Genomic DNA, 12,816 nt, shown 5'->3' on the forward strand with positions numbered 1-12,816 from the left:
CGATGAAATTATTCTCTGTACGTTATTATAATCACTACAAAGTACTAGTAATAATCAACAATTGTGAATCGCAGCATGACCGGATTGCGCTACCAAAATTATATGTATGCATTTGTGTTTGTTTTTATTTTAAAATATACTTTCGTTACAATAAAATTTAAAAAAAAAAAAATGCATATTACATTTACATTTTTTTTTTGTCATCAGACATTTTTTTATTGAGCACTCATTGATTGGTATGGCAAAAACGGTGTTGCCTATATGGACATTTTTCCTTTGATCGTACGGCAAGCTGTGAAAACACTTGTTTTCTAAAGGACTATACTTTTTGTATAACTTTCTGTCTGGAAACAGGTTATTTACTCAGTATTTAAAATAAAGGATACATTGATTGGGTGTCAGACTGCAATGAGCTGCAAATAGTTATTGTGTAATACTGGTGCGCGTGCAGGAAATACCCGCTCTGTTGGAGGCTGCACGTGTCGGAAATCAACAAGACATTGGCAGATTGCTTCATTTGTTTTTGATTTCGACAATCCGCGAAATTTAAAAATGTTGCATTAATTCCCTTTTTCAAATGTATCATTCTCAAAACATAATAGTAAAGATTATTACTACTCAGAGTGTTCAGCGTTTGAAAGGGCATCTGCGCATCAAATGCTTACAAACTAAGTTTATGTTTAAAATGCATATATAATTCACTCAGAGTATTCAACGTTCGTGGCGGTAACAAACTATGTGTTAACGAATATGCACTCATTTTTGTATTTTTAAACGCTGAAAAAGTCAATATGTACAAGAGTCCACTTTTATGAAGAAATGCGAGTAATTGCAAAAAGATGAACTATGTCTTTAACGTCAGTTGCTTCACACTGCTATATATATGTTACAAAATATATCGACTTAAAATATTTAATGTATATAAGACACTATATAGGTCTTACGAAATGAAATTCCCCATGTGACTTAGTACATTCTCATCTGTGTGCTTTTGATGTCAGTATACTTTCCGTGGCTCGTACATCAAATGTATTGTGGCTATCACTGTATGTTTGCACCTGACAACATGAACTTTGAGTTATAATATATAAATAATATTAGTTCACCTGGTAACAAAATATTCTCAGTGTAAGATGGGGTATCCAAGTCTTGGACTTTGTTTGAAAATTCCCCAAATTATACCCATCCAAATGTTCAACATATCGAAATAAGCTCACTCCGTGCTCTCTCCGGAAGATTCGTTTTCGTATGAATGCCATGAGTTAACACATATTCCTGACAGAAGGCGTTTAGGATACTGTGCAAGTTCACACGTATATAATATGATGAATTTGTTTTTGCGTATCTGTTGATCGACTTATTTAGTTGATTACTAGCGAATTGCTGTGTTATGTCTGTCATCGTTTAGGCAGGCGAAGTCCTGGACGGAACTCGACTCAGTGATTTGGAACTAATTACGAGATAACCGTCGCTATTCGGACTGCTATTCTGACAGTTGGTATTCGCAATTATTAATGTAGGGAACGATTAATCAAAAGATTTGACGTATTCAGTACTTAGTATGATTGGCTTTATGATTGAAGGTTACGCCTTAGAGTCTTTTTACTGCTTTGTAATTGGTTAATGTTTTGAAAATGAATAAAGTTGTTTTTAGTTGGTCTTGGCGTGTACACCACAATAGACGCAGTGCAGTCCTGGAGAGTCTTGGGGCGAGCCTTGAGGCAGTCCAGTCTTGGGCTAGTCTTGGGTCAGTCTTGCGATAGTCTTGGGGATTTTTCCCCAGGGCGCTGTGTCTTGTAGAGTGATCGACTAAGACAAGAGTTGAAACGTATTTCGTTGTGTGTGTCTTATTTGACTGTAAAGCTTAAGGTAGCGAGAAGGGTTTTGTGACATTTTCGAATAAAACATTCTCTGTCTGTTGTGTTGTTCAGAAGAGTAATTTAGCTTATATATTTCAAAAGACTAAGTATAGAGGCACAATTTCGCACAAACTGGACAGTCGTTGTTTACATAATTATCACGTGACATCAAAAATGGCGAACCTTGTAAAAATGACTAAGTACGCGATTGCGAGAGCACACTGCGGAATTTCCTGGTGAAATTTACGTCATGCATTGTCCGTAATCAAGTCCATTGAAATGCATCTCAGATAATCAAAAGACCTATTATTCCGATTTCTATGCAGGTTTGTTTTTTTGTCCTCAACTTATTTCATACTTGACACCTTTAACAGACTATTATTCTGTGACAAAGCATTTTCTTTAAAAACCCAGACATATTTTGCACCATCATTATCTATTGAACGATAACTGCGAGTTTGAATGTCCTAGTCCGAACGCACTTGATTTGGCGGCGGTCCCAATGAGTCGTACTCAATCGAAACTTCAATTCGAGAAAAACGCGAAAAACAGTTTTGGTTAATAAAACACTGTAGATTTGCAGCATTATTATAAATATTCACTAAAAATGGCCAAATATATTAACCACTGATATCATAGAGCTCATAAAGAGTGTCTGATAATGAATAATTTCATGCTCGAGCGTGAAAAATGAAGAAAACTGCTGGCATTTGAGTCCCCACTCCAGGAACGTTCGGGTTTCCATTGTTATGCAAACGAATAACGAGGGATAATCCTCTGACAAACATTACTGTCCCACTGTACACGCTGACAGTTTACAAACAAGCTAATCCTTCAAGTGTCTCTGATAAGTGATCTAATAAAACGGTTTTCATGGTGAAACAAAATGGCCGATGTTTGAAAACAAAATTGCTGTGTCAGAGTGTGACACTGAGTGGCAGATTTTTCTTTGCCTCATCTGTCAACGCTTTTTTTTCGCCACTGCGTTAGAAAACATGGTACAGTGTATTAGTAAAATAGAATATTGACTTGGAAAATAAAACGATTTAAAGGAAAGTTGCGCAAATTTACAGTACTCATTTTGCACTACCTCCCGCCCGCTCCCGCGTTCCAAACACCTTTTTTTCTCGCTTTTTTGACCGCTTGTTGAATTGGACAATTATTTAGTTTTATTTTCGACCGCGCAAACCCCGAAATATCACCGCTCGCTCGCACGCATTTAAAATTCGGACTAACAGAAAAATTTCCGAGGTTCACATTGTCTTATAATTGTCTTTATGGTTTTTATAGATGTTGAACAGCTGACAAAAGTTATAAGCACGCAACCTGATCCTTTGGCCTCGATTTGGCTTGGACTGAATATTTTATTTTAAACAATATTCTGACGTGAAATACAAAATGTATTTCAACACAAGTACGACATGGTTGTCTGGGTTTTCTTTCCTGATTATTGAGTCTTCGCAATGTGTTTTGTATAATTATTGTTGTTTTCCTCCGAGGCGAAGACAAGCTGAAGGACTATGAAGCTAAATGGCAGTTCCATGCATGGGCTGACTGAAAGAATATATTTCTAAGCCTAAAATAAACCTAGTCTTTCGTTGATAATTTTGATTGTTTGGAATGTCTGTCGACCGTGTAATAAAGACATTATTCTCTATCAATAAACCGCCCAAAATAGGAACATTTCTACTAATCGACGTTTTTCGAAAAATCTGCGATTAGGCTGCGAAAGTAGAACATTCCGGGGGGGGTGAAGAGCATCGCCAGGCGATGGACGCGGAGTTCTTTGGCAACGACCGCAAACGTAATTGTGATCAGCCATTGGTTGGCCACAGAGGTCAAAATACGCGTTCTATTTTTATGCGTTAAGTTTGGCTCTTCCGTTTCACCGCCTCCGGAATTTTCTACTTTCGCAGCCGTGTGAATCTTGAGTTTCGAAATTGTTCATCGACTGGCCACCAAATATCTATGGCTATAACTAAATTTTTAAGCCCAATAAATTATTCATACATGTCAAGCTCTGTTCGATTTTTTCAGGGCCTGTGGCCGTTTTTAGTCGAAAATATTTTTTGTGGGAACAATTTTACGTATACGTATACGGTTTAGGCCGAAGTCATTCAATGATCGTGACCTAATTTTAAAAATTGAATGTCAAATTTTACCAGACATGGACCGACATGGATTCGGTATCGTTATTTTTGGAATTAATCATTAACATTTCCTCGTTTCTCTGCTCTGTCAAAATGAGTTACCTATGTTTTTTTTCACGTGATTGTCTCATTAAAATAAAATAACATATTACATTTAGAACAAGCACCCAAAACACGTAACAAGAGGTCCCAGTTCAGTTGCTTTCACGATACAAGTGTCATACAACTATTAGATTTGAAGTGCCGTTCAGAATTTAATAATAGTTAATACTAGTTAGTTGTACGTTCACACTTTACTATCAAAACCACCATTTCGACCACCCCTGCTGCGCCAGTGATCAGTGTTTGGACGAGCGGTCGGTGTTTTCAATGAGCGAGCGAGCCAAAAAAAAAAAAAAAAAAACGCGATTAAAATGCGGTCGGTTTCCGGTCGGACAAGACCGCATGGTCGGAAATTAAGCGTTAAGCGGTCGATGTAAAAGCGGAAGGTTGGGCGAAATGAGTACTGTATGGCCATGTTTCTCCGACGAAGTCTTGACTAACAATAATGCTGACAATGGACGTTAGATAAACACTCATTGTTTGCAACTGGAAGCTTATCACCCGTTATATCAGAATCGTCAACAACGGAGTATACAGATAAGATGTTATCATTTAAACCCTTTCAAAGATAAACAATATGCAAACGGCAGTTGTAGTCTTTTCTGCTAGCGTTTTAAAACACTGATTTGAGCGACGTTATTTCGCAATTTCGATCTTTTGTAAACCAGGGATGATGTATCAAGGTCTAAAGTAAACGTTTTATCAATTTTTGAAAAATCAAGAAAAAAGTGAAAATTTCCCTTCTCGCTACCTTAAGTGACTTTCCAGATCCCGTACCTCAAGGGGACGAGATATAGAGACAGAGACGAGATTTCCCCATGGCACGTGTGGGGAACCCCGAGGAGAAGAATCTTTTCCCCGATAATAATGTAGATCCGAAATAAGACTCTAGTTAGACAGTTTGTGCCGTGTAAATTCCGCTATTTTCACACCGACGTAAACTGGTCTCATTATAAAAAAACACCATTGTTAAATTTACGACGAGCTACAACGGCGTGAATGTTACATGTATCTGTCAACATAGTGCTATGTACTTTTCTATTCTATTCCTCTGTTCGTTACGCATTTTCTATTCTGCTTCTAAGATATCTCAATTTATTCAGATGTTTCACTGAGAGACATTGCCCGAAACTTTATTTTCACTCTGTGGCTAAGATCAACTATACTTAGGCCGAAACGTCCGTGGCCGAAACGTCCGGGAATGAAACGTTCGGAGCCGAAACGTCCAGGCCGTAACGTCCGGATCCGAAACGTCCGGCATTTTTTCGCGCATGCGTTCGGCGCCAGTAGGCTTCCATGAGCTTCTTATCATTGTTTCCCTTTCTTTCTTTTTTTCATCTTTTCTTTTGCATTCTTTGATCACATTTTCTCAACGTGTTCTCTGCACCTTTAAACTTGTATTTTATGTGTTACCAGTGGAGGACGTCTTCTAATCCTTCAGAAAATTCTTAACAAAGTGAGGCCGTTGTAGCGTTGTTTCCCGGGGGTACTCATATTGAAGTGCTCATATTGAATGTATATGTGCCGCCAAAAGAAGTCCAAAATTCACGTTCTCTGCATCTACCAAGTTATTTTCTTCAGCTGGATCATCTATAAACGTAAAGTCACCATTAATTACATAATACAATCCACATAATGTTTTGCAGTCAAGCAATGTAACTGAAGTTTAAAATCAGTAATATAGGAAATATCGAGGTATAATGCTGGAAGTTATTATTACATGATAACACCAATTACAATGCCAGCATATGTGGCCTTCTAGGTTATGTGCATCATTAGTTGGGCGTGTGCTTTGAATTCGCGATAACAATAAAAAAACGTAAGAGTGAAGTGCAGATAACAAAATGCATCCTTCAACTTACACCATTTTACATTCTCTAACTTACCACGTATATTATACAAATACGAAGTACTGTCTGTGATTTCTTCATCTCTATCTACCAGTTTATCATCACCGGGAGACACATCTACTGAAAACACAAAATAAATTACCATTTCTCACAAATCCCGTGTATGTAGTCTGTTTTGTATTATTCACTTCGTTGTAATCAATACAAGTAATGTAAAAATTTCGAAATACTGATAGTATTTAAGGTAGCGAGATAGTTTTTTGGCATGGAAAATGTAAACATCTATAATCGGAGTAAATTTTACAAGAACCTATACAATCTATATATGTTTGGAAAGCCCTTGACTTGTACTTTTCTATTATTAATATTTTGTGAACACTGTGTTTGTTTTAGCGTCACGTGATTCTGAAAATCGGCGCGGCTGATAATTAACTAACGTGAATACATTTTTAAATGTCAGCTCTACGGTCATGCATGCGGCCAAAAACTTTACACTGTTTTGAAGCAAAGGTCATGAAGTTTAAATCCGTATTTCTATTTTTTAAATTAAGTGTTTTTTTTCTCTCCGAAAATGGAAAATTTCAAGCACGTTTTTTGGTGTTGAAGTTAGTGTATACCGATGGTTTGCGCGAGGTTTGTGAAAATACGCGATAGAATTTCGCAAAAATGTAAATACGGATACGAAGCCAACATATTCGAGAGTACGGAAAGCCAAACGGCGACATCGTAGCGCTACTCACTGAAACGCCATTTAAAATTAGGTCAACGGCAATTGCCAGAAATCGAACACCGAGAAATCGGCACTTTTATGATTTTAAACTTCAATCAAGGTTAACTCCCGTTTTAGCAGCAACAATTATATAGGTTGGCAGTAAATAAATTACCTTGAAGGTTGTTTTCAGAAAAAATCATGACATTTATGTCTGTGAAAAAACTGTATTTTTACCGTTTTCTTTTACGCTATGGAGTTTTGACACGGTCTGTGCTGATAACGAACGGTGACGTCATCATTACAGCTGGGATTATGCAAAGTGGGCGGTTCTGTTTGCAGGTAGCAAACAACACAAATACTACACTGGGCAGTTGAAGTGTTTGTCAACATAGCGTATTTATGTTTGGGCCGTTTTATTTGCAAACTTATTTTCTTGAGTATTCCACAAGTTTCAAAGTCTTTTAGAGACACAAGAACACTTTCCGACAATAATTATCAGACTCCCGCGAGCAAACTTGCGCAGATTACGGTAGAATAAGAAAATGGAATGACGGCTGTGGGGTAAGTTTTTTTATGTGTTGAATTGGAAGAAATGCAGAGTAAATTTTCAACACGAAAATATTGTAAATCATCATCCGACGAGACCGTTTTTGTTGAACTTGTTATTTTCGGGAGGGACCTTTTGTAGTGTTCGTGCAAGTTTAGTTTTCATTTAACCTGAATAAGCCTAAAGCGATTTTCAGACAAATTCGAAGGAAACTCTGCCCCTCCTTACCAAAGTGTTCGTCTTACAGCACATTTACATGCACTCTTTTTGCAGGTACGTCGGACTTTGGTTTGATTTTATTTTAAGATAGTAACAACCACCATCAGCTAAATTCAAGTCTATTATGTTCGCAAATAATTGTGCTGCATCAAGTTTTAAACTTGCCACTTTATCGTGAAGATTCTGGCGATCTCGGCAAAGGAAGCTACCGTAGTGTGGCTCCCCAACAGCAAGTATATTGCGGATAACTCTTTTTTTCTCATGATGATAACAGTGATCAATCACTGTCAACAGACTGTAATATTTGTTTCAATTGACGACTCTTTCAACGTAATTCGACCAATGAAAATGCAGTGTTCTAAAATATTGACAGACACTAAACAACCCCACGTGGTTTCTTGTTATGGCTATGACGGGGCTTCAAAGTGTCTTTTTGTCGTCTTTTTGTTGCTTTAACCGGACTTTTCTAGTCTGTTTATAATTCACACTTACGCATTGAATAGTAAATTACTGAACAGCAAACTTCAAGAGGTGTTAGCTGGGGAAGCTAACTGTGGAGAAGAAGATGACGAATTTGACTTTTTAGACGAAGACAGTTTGAAGGTGAAGATATCACAGATGCCCTTCAAGTATTTGTGAATGACGCTGACGAATCCGACGTCGGGGGCTTTTAGTTTTACAGCCAAAACAAAGTCAGCTTGGACTTTCAGTTGCGAGACGTGACCCAAAAAAAAACCGCAGCGAGTGATACATTTCGAAGACAAAAATACAAAACAATCGCAATCAAAAACGCCGACCACGCGCGTTAGAAATAAATAGAACACGCTGTTTCACTGGCTTCTTTCACTCACGCAATATAATTATGCTATTTCCAAACGCTTATATTGATCACTGTAAAAGTGGATATATTCAAACCAGCCATCAAATTAAAAATTCGGATCTCGTTGAATGTCAATCAACACGGAACTCGGTAAGGGTCAAGGCCCCCTGATCTGATCCTAAAAAGCATATAATGTATCAAACAGAAATAACAAAAAATAAAAAATCTCCAACTGTGACATTGTACTTTTATTTTGACAACAGATTTATTAAAATAACATTTAGAACATAAATTTGTCTTCCCAAAATATTTTTAAAAAAATCTTAAAAAATACCAAACTGCCGTTAAACGGCCCGGGCGAATTTATGGCAAAATCCGGTAACATGTGATACACTCATGTACTATTTTGTTTATACAAAATTTGTTGTGTTTCGAAAGTGTTTTTTGTTTTTGTTTTTGCTGTACAGCTTCCTCCTCTTGAAACGAAGCAGTGTACACATCTTATCAGCTGTGTGTAATCTACAAACAGATATCTTATCAGTTGTTTGTAAATAGCTTAGCCCCAGTTCAGTTATGTTTGTTAACCATGAATATTAATGAGAAGCACTCATGGGGTGTACACTGGATAAACAAAAAACTTGGGTATTTGTTTGCACACAAGGAAAAAACCAGTTTACTTGTACAAGATATTATTTTTTCAATAAAATAAATACACTAATGTATGTGGCATGCCTTATGGAGCTATGCTTGTGATTTTCAAAAAAAAATGTGAAAAGTGCCCAAAAAACTATTCCGCTACCGAAGATGATTAGAAAGCATGCCCCATGTATCATCTTTAGAGAAGGTGCTTCCGGACGAAGGATGTTAGGCCACCTCGAAAATTGCCGAGTAGTTACGAATATAGCAGATTAATCACATCTACGAGGATATCATAATTCGAGGCATGTAAATCACAAACTTATTATTTAAATTATCATCTACCAAGCATTTTGAAATATGGCCTCATTACCAAATTATTACCTTGATCATTTACTTGTATTCCCGTTTCTATGAGTTTATAATCACCAAGCCTGCAAAAAAAACCACCCCGTTCTAAAATAGTATTGATTGAGTTCGAATGATCGATAAGTAAACGTAATGCATAGAAAATCAATACGTACTGGAAAGTGATACGTACAGGGACATAACATATATGGCCCATACTTAAGACGTGTCAAATGCAAAGTAAAGCAAATCTGACGATGTTTTACCGTATTGCTGCGACGGATGGTGCATCAATATTGTAAATTAACTCGTCCCTCAGCTTTTGGCTACCAGATATAATGTTACTGGTTGTTTCTACACTTTCTGTCGACGACTCTGAAAAGAAAATATAAATTTGCTAGGCTGTTTGTTGATTTGTATTTTTAGACTTTTACTCCCACCCAACAAAATTGGATGTGACATTATCTCTATTTATTCTAAGACACCATGATATTCGCAGTTAGGGTTAGTAGTAACACAGGTGTCCGTACGTCTGAAACCTCATTACATTTGTGAGACCCATCACGAGTATGTGACATTTTGTCAACCCTAACTCTAACCCTAACCCTAACTCTAACCCTAACCCTATCCAATTTCACTGTAACGCATCATTGGTTTTCGATTGAATCGAATATTTTAGGTGTGTTTTGATTGGAATTAGTTTTTCTGAGAACTGCATTTGTTTCATTTTGCTCTAGCTTTAAGGACTTCTTGTTTTGCGATGAATATTCCTGATTTGTGTGTTTTTATTATGCAGGTATATGTAGGTTTTTGTATATTCAAGTTCTCCCCCATCAACATAAAATTTCACTTCATAAAAATGAAATTTGTACGAGGGAGAACATGCACACAAAAACATCCAGTCTTATGGCAAATCTGTCTAGACCAAGGGAAAAAAATGAAAATATATTACTGCAAATACCTTCTAAAATTAAATAGCAAAGCAATAAATTTCGCTAGCTTGCTAGAGTTGGGAAAATATCCTCCCCATAGCAACTAGATTGAAATATTGGATCAAAATAAATAATTCTAACCCAAACTCGCTAGTTCACGAAGCTCACAAACTTGGAATACATATTGACGAAAAGGGAAAAGACAACTGGGTAAAAGACATGAATCAAAGTAAATAGCAAACCAAGAAATTTGGCAAGCCTGCTAGAGTTGAGAAAATATCCTTGTAAAAGACATGAATCAGATTTTAAACAATTTGACTATGGAAAAAAATAATATTTTGGAATACACATAAATCTCAGGATGACAAAAAAGAAAATCATTGAAATATTGACAGGTAATTCGAACAATCCTTTAGAAATTCATAGCACAGAAACATTACATGATGCAAATAAAAGTACACATCATAAAAACAAGTTACGAACCTACAGAAAATTAAAACAGAATTTGCATATAAAAAATATCTCACCACAATCAAAAATCTAAAACATAGTGCTGCGCTAAGGCGAAACTCGGAATAAAGGCTCATACCCTTCAAATGGAAAGGGGTAGATATAATAACTTTATAGCTGAAGACTAAATTTGCCCAGTTTGTGACAACTAGAAAATTGAGAACGAAAAACAACTTCTCAATTGTAATCTATACTTGGAGGAACGAAATAATCATGATTAAAATATTAAATACAATAAAATCAACTTTAGGACGGACGATGAACACCTAAAAGATATACTAAGAAGTTAAAATGACAAAATAATCATTGAGCTAGGAAAATTCGTCCACATCTGTTTCAGGTTACGACAAGAAAAAAAAACTAAAATACCAGATGCCTAAACCAACCACAAAATAATTTTGTTTTTCTTTACATTCAAATGTTTGTGATTTTATTATTGTTATACATTGCTTATTTTTGTTACTACTTTATTGTATATAATCTTATAGCTGAAGACTGAATTTGCTCAGTTTGTGACAACTAGAAATTTGAGAACGAAAAACAATATCTTCTCATTTGTAATCTATACAATAAGAAACAAAACAAATCATGATTAAAATATTAAATACAATAAAATCAACTTTAGGACAGATGATGAACACATAACAGGTATACTAAAAAGTTAAAATGACAAAACAATCATTGAGCTAGGAACATTCGTCCACATCTGATTCAGGGCACGATAAGAAAAAAAAAATCCTAAAATGCCAAATGCCTAAACCAACCACCAAATTTTTTTGTTGTTTTTGTTTTACATTCACATGTTTGTGATTTTATTATTGTTACACTTTGCTGGTTTTTTGTTACTTCGTTGTATTTCCAACCAAGATCCCACGCATGAATACGGTTTCAATTTTAATTATTATTGTGCAAATTAGATGGTTGGATATTGACATCATGGTCAGTTTACCACCTCAGTTATCACATCGTGCTTTGTAAATATTTGAAAAGCTCAGTGGTCACAGATAGTGTTGCTAACGCAGCACACGCACGCACTCTTTCGAAGGGGGAACTAGCCATGTTGTGTACGGCCGCAGTGAGTTGAATTGAAAAGCCCACTTCAAGTTGTGTACGTAGAGTAATAGATTATTATACATTATATTAGACATAATCATAATCGCAATCAAGAAGCAGATCTTTCCTCACCGATAAAATAGCTACTTATTGCTGACCCGTGTTTACCATGTCGTTAGGACAATTTGATTCATGGCATTATTCAATACAGGAGTTATGAAACGCGATCAGACAACATATCACGCCTCGTGCATTACTTCAATAATAACACCCAGCTGATTTGAAGACTATATAGTTGTGTCTTCAATTATTATTTCAAAGGCGAATATCTTTCACGTATACACTTATAAACATTACAAACGGTAACATCGGTGTAAAAGTATTTATTTCGAGAGCAAGTCAACACTGTTCATAATGAAAGAATCGACAAAAATGGCAAAATAAAAGAAATATCTAATCATTCGAACTACAACGTGCATACATACATACATACAGTATTTTGAGGATCGTCGATTGATATTACGCCATATTGCAAGTGATACTATTATGAATGAAAGTGTTGACGAAATGTAATGTGCACGCACGCATTTCTCGTCCACCGGTGCCCCAGTCACGTCAAACAGTCGATTTACGAGAGTTTAAACAATGCGGTCAGGATATTATAATTGTATAGTGGAATCTGTCTAATGGATAAGCGAGTGCTCTCTGTACATCTTGGGAATAATCAAAACTTAGCACATTTTATTAAACATGAATTAGCATACAAAGTGTATGCCATTATTACTGGTCGATGTTCGCCATTGAAAATGCGTACGTGTTTACCGTCGAAGAACAAACTACGCACCATCTCTATAATATGAAACATTTACGATTTCTTGACCCGCTTCCAGTTTGCTTATTGAATCTACAATGATAATAATAAAATTTCATCTCATTCTTTCCAATATAACTGTTTATTTTAAATTAGTGGTAAAGACATAATCGAGTATAATTTATAAGCGGAGTCTGAATTTGTCAATGGTATACGTAATTATACGTTCAGTGATTCAGTAGTTTAATGGTAAAAATAACAGGTTTG

The sequence above is a fragment of the Saccoglossus kowalevskii genome, chromosome 9 (genome assembly GCF_978046115.1).
Source record: "Saccoglossus kowalevskii chromosome 9, keSacKowa6.1, whole genome shotgun sequence".
NCBI lineage: Eukaryota > Metazoa > Hemichordata > Enteropneusta > Harrimaniidae > Saccoglossus > Saccoglossus kowalevskii.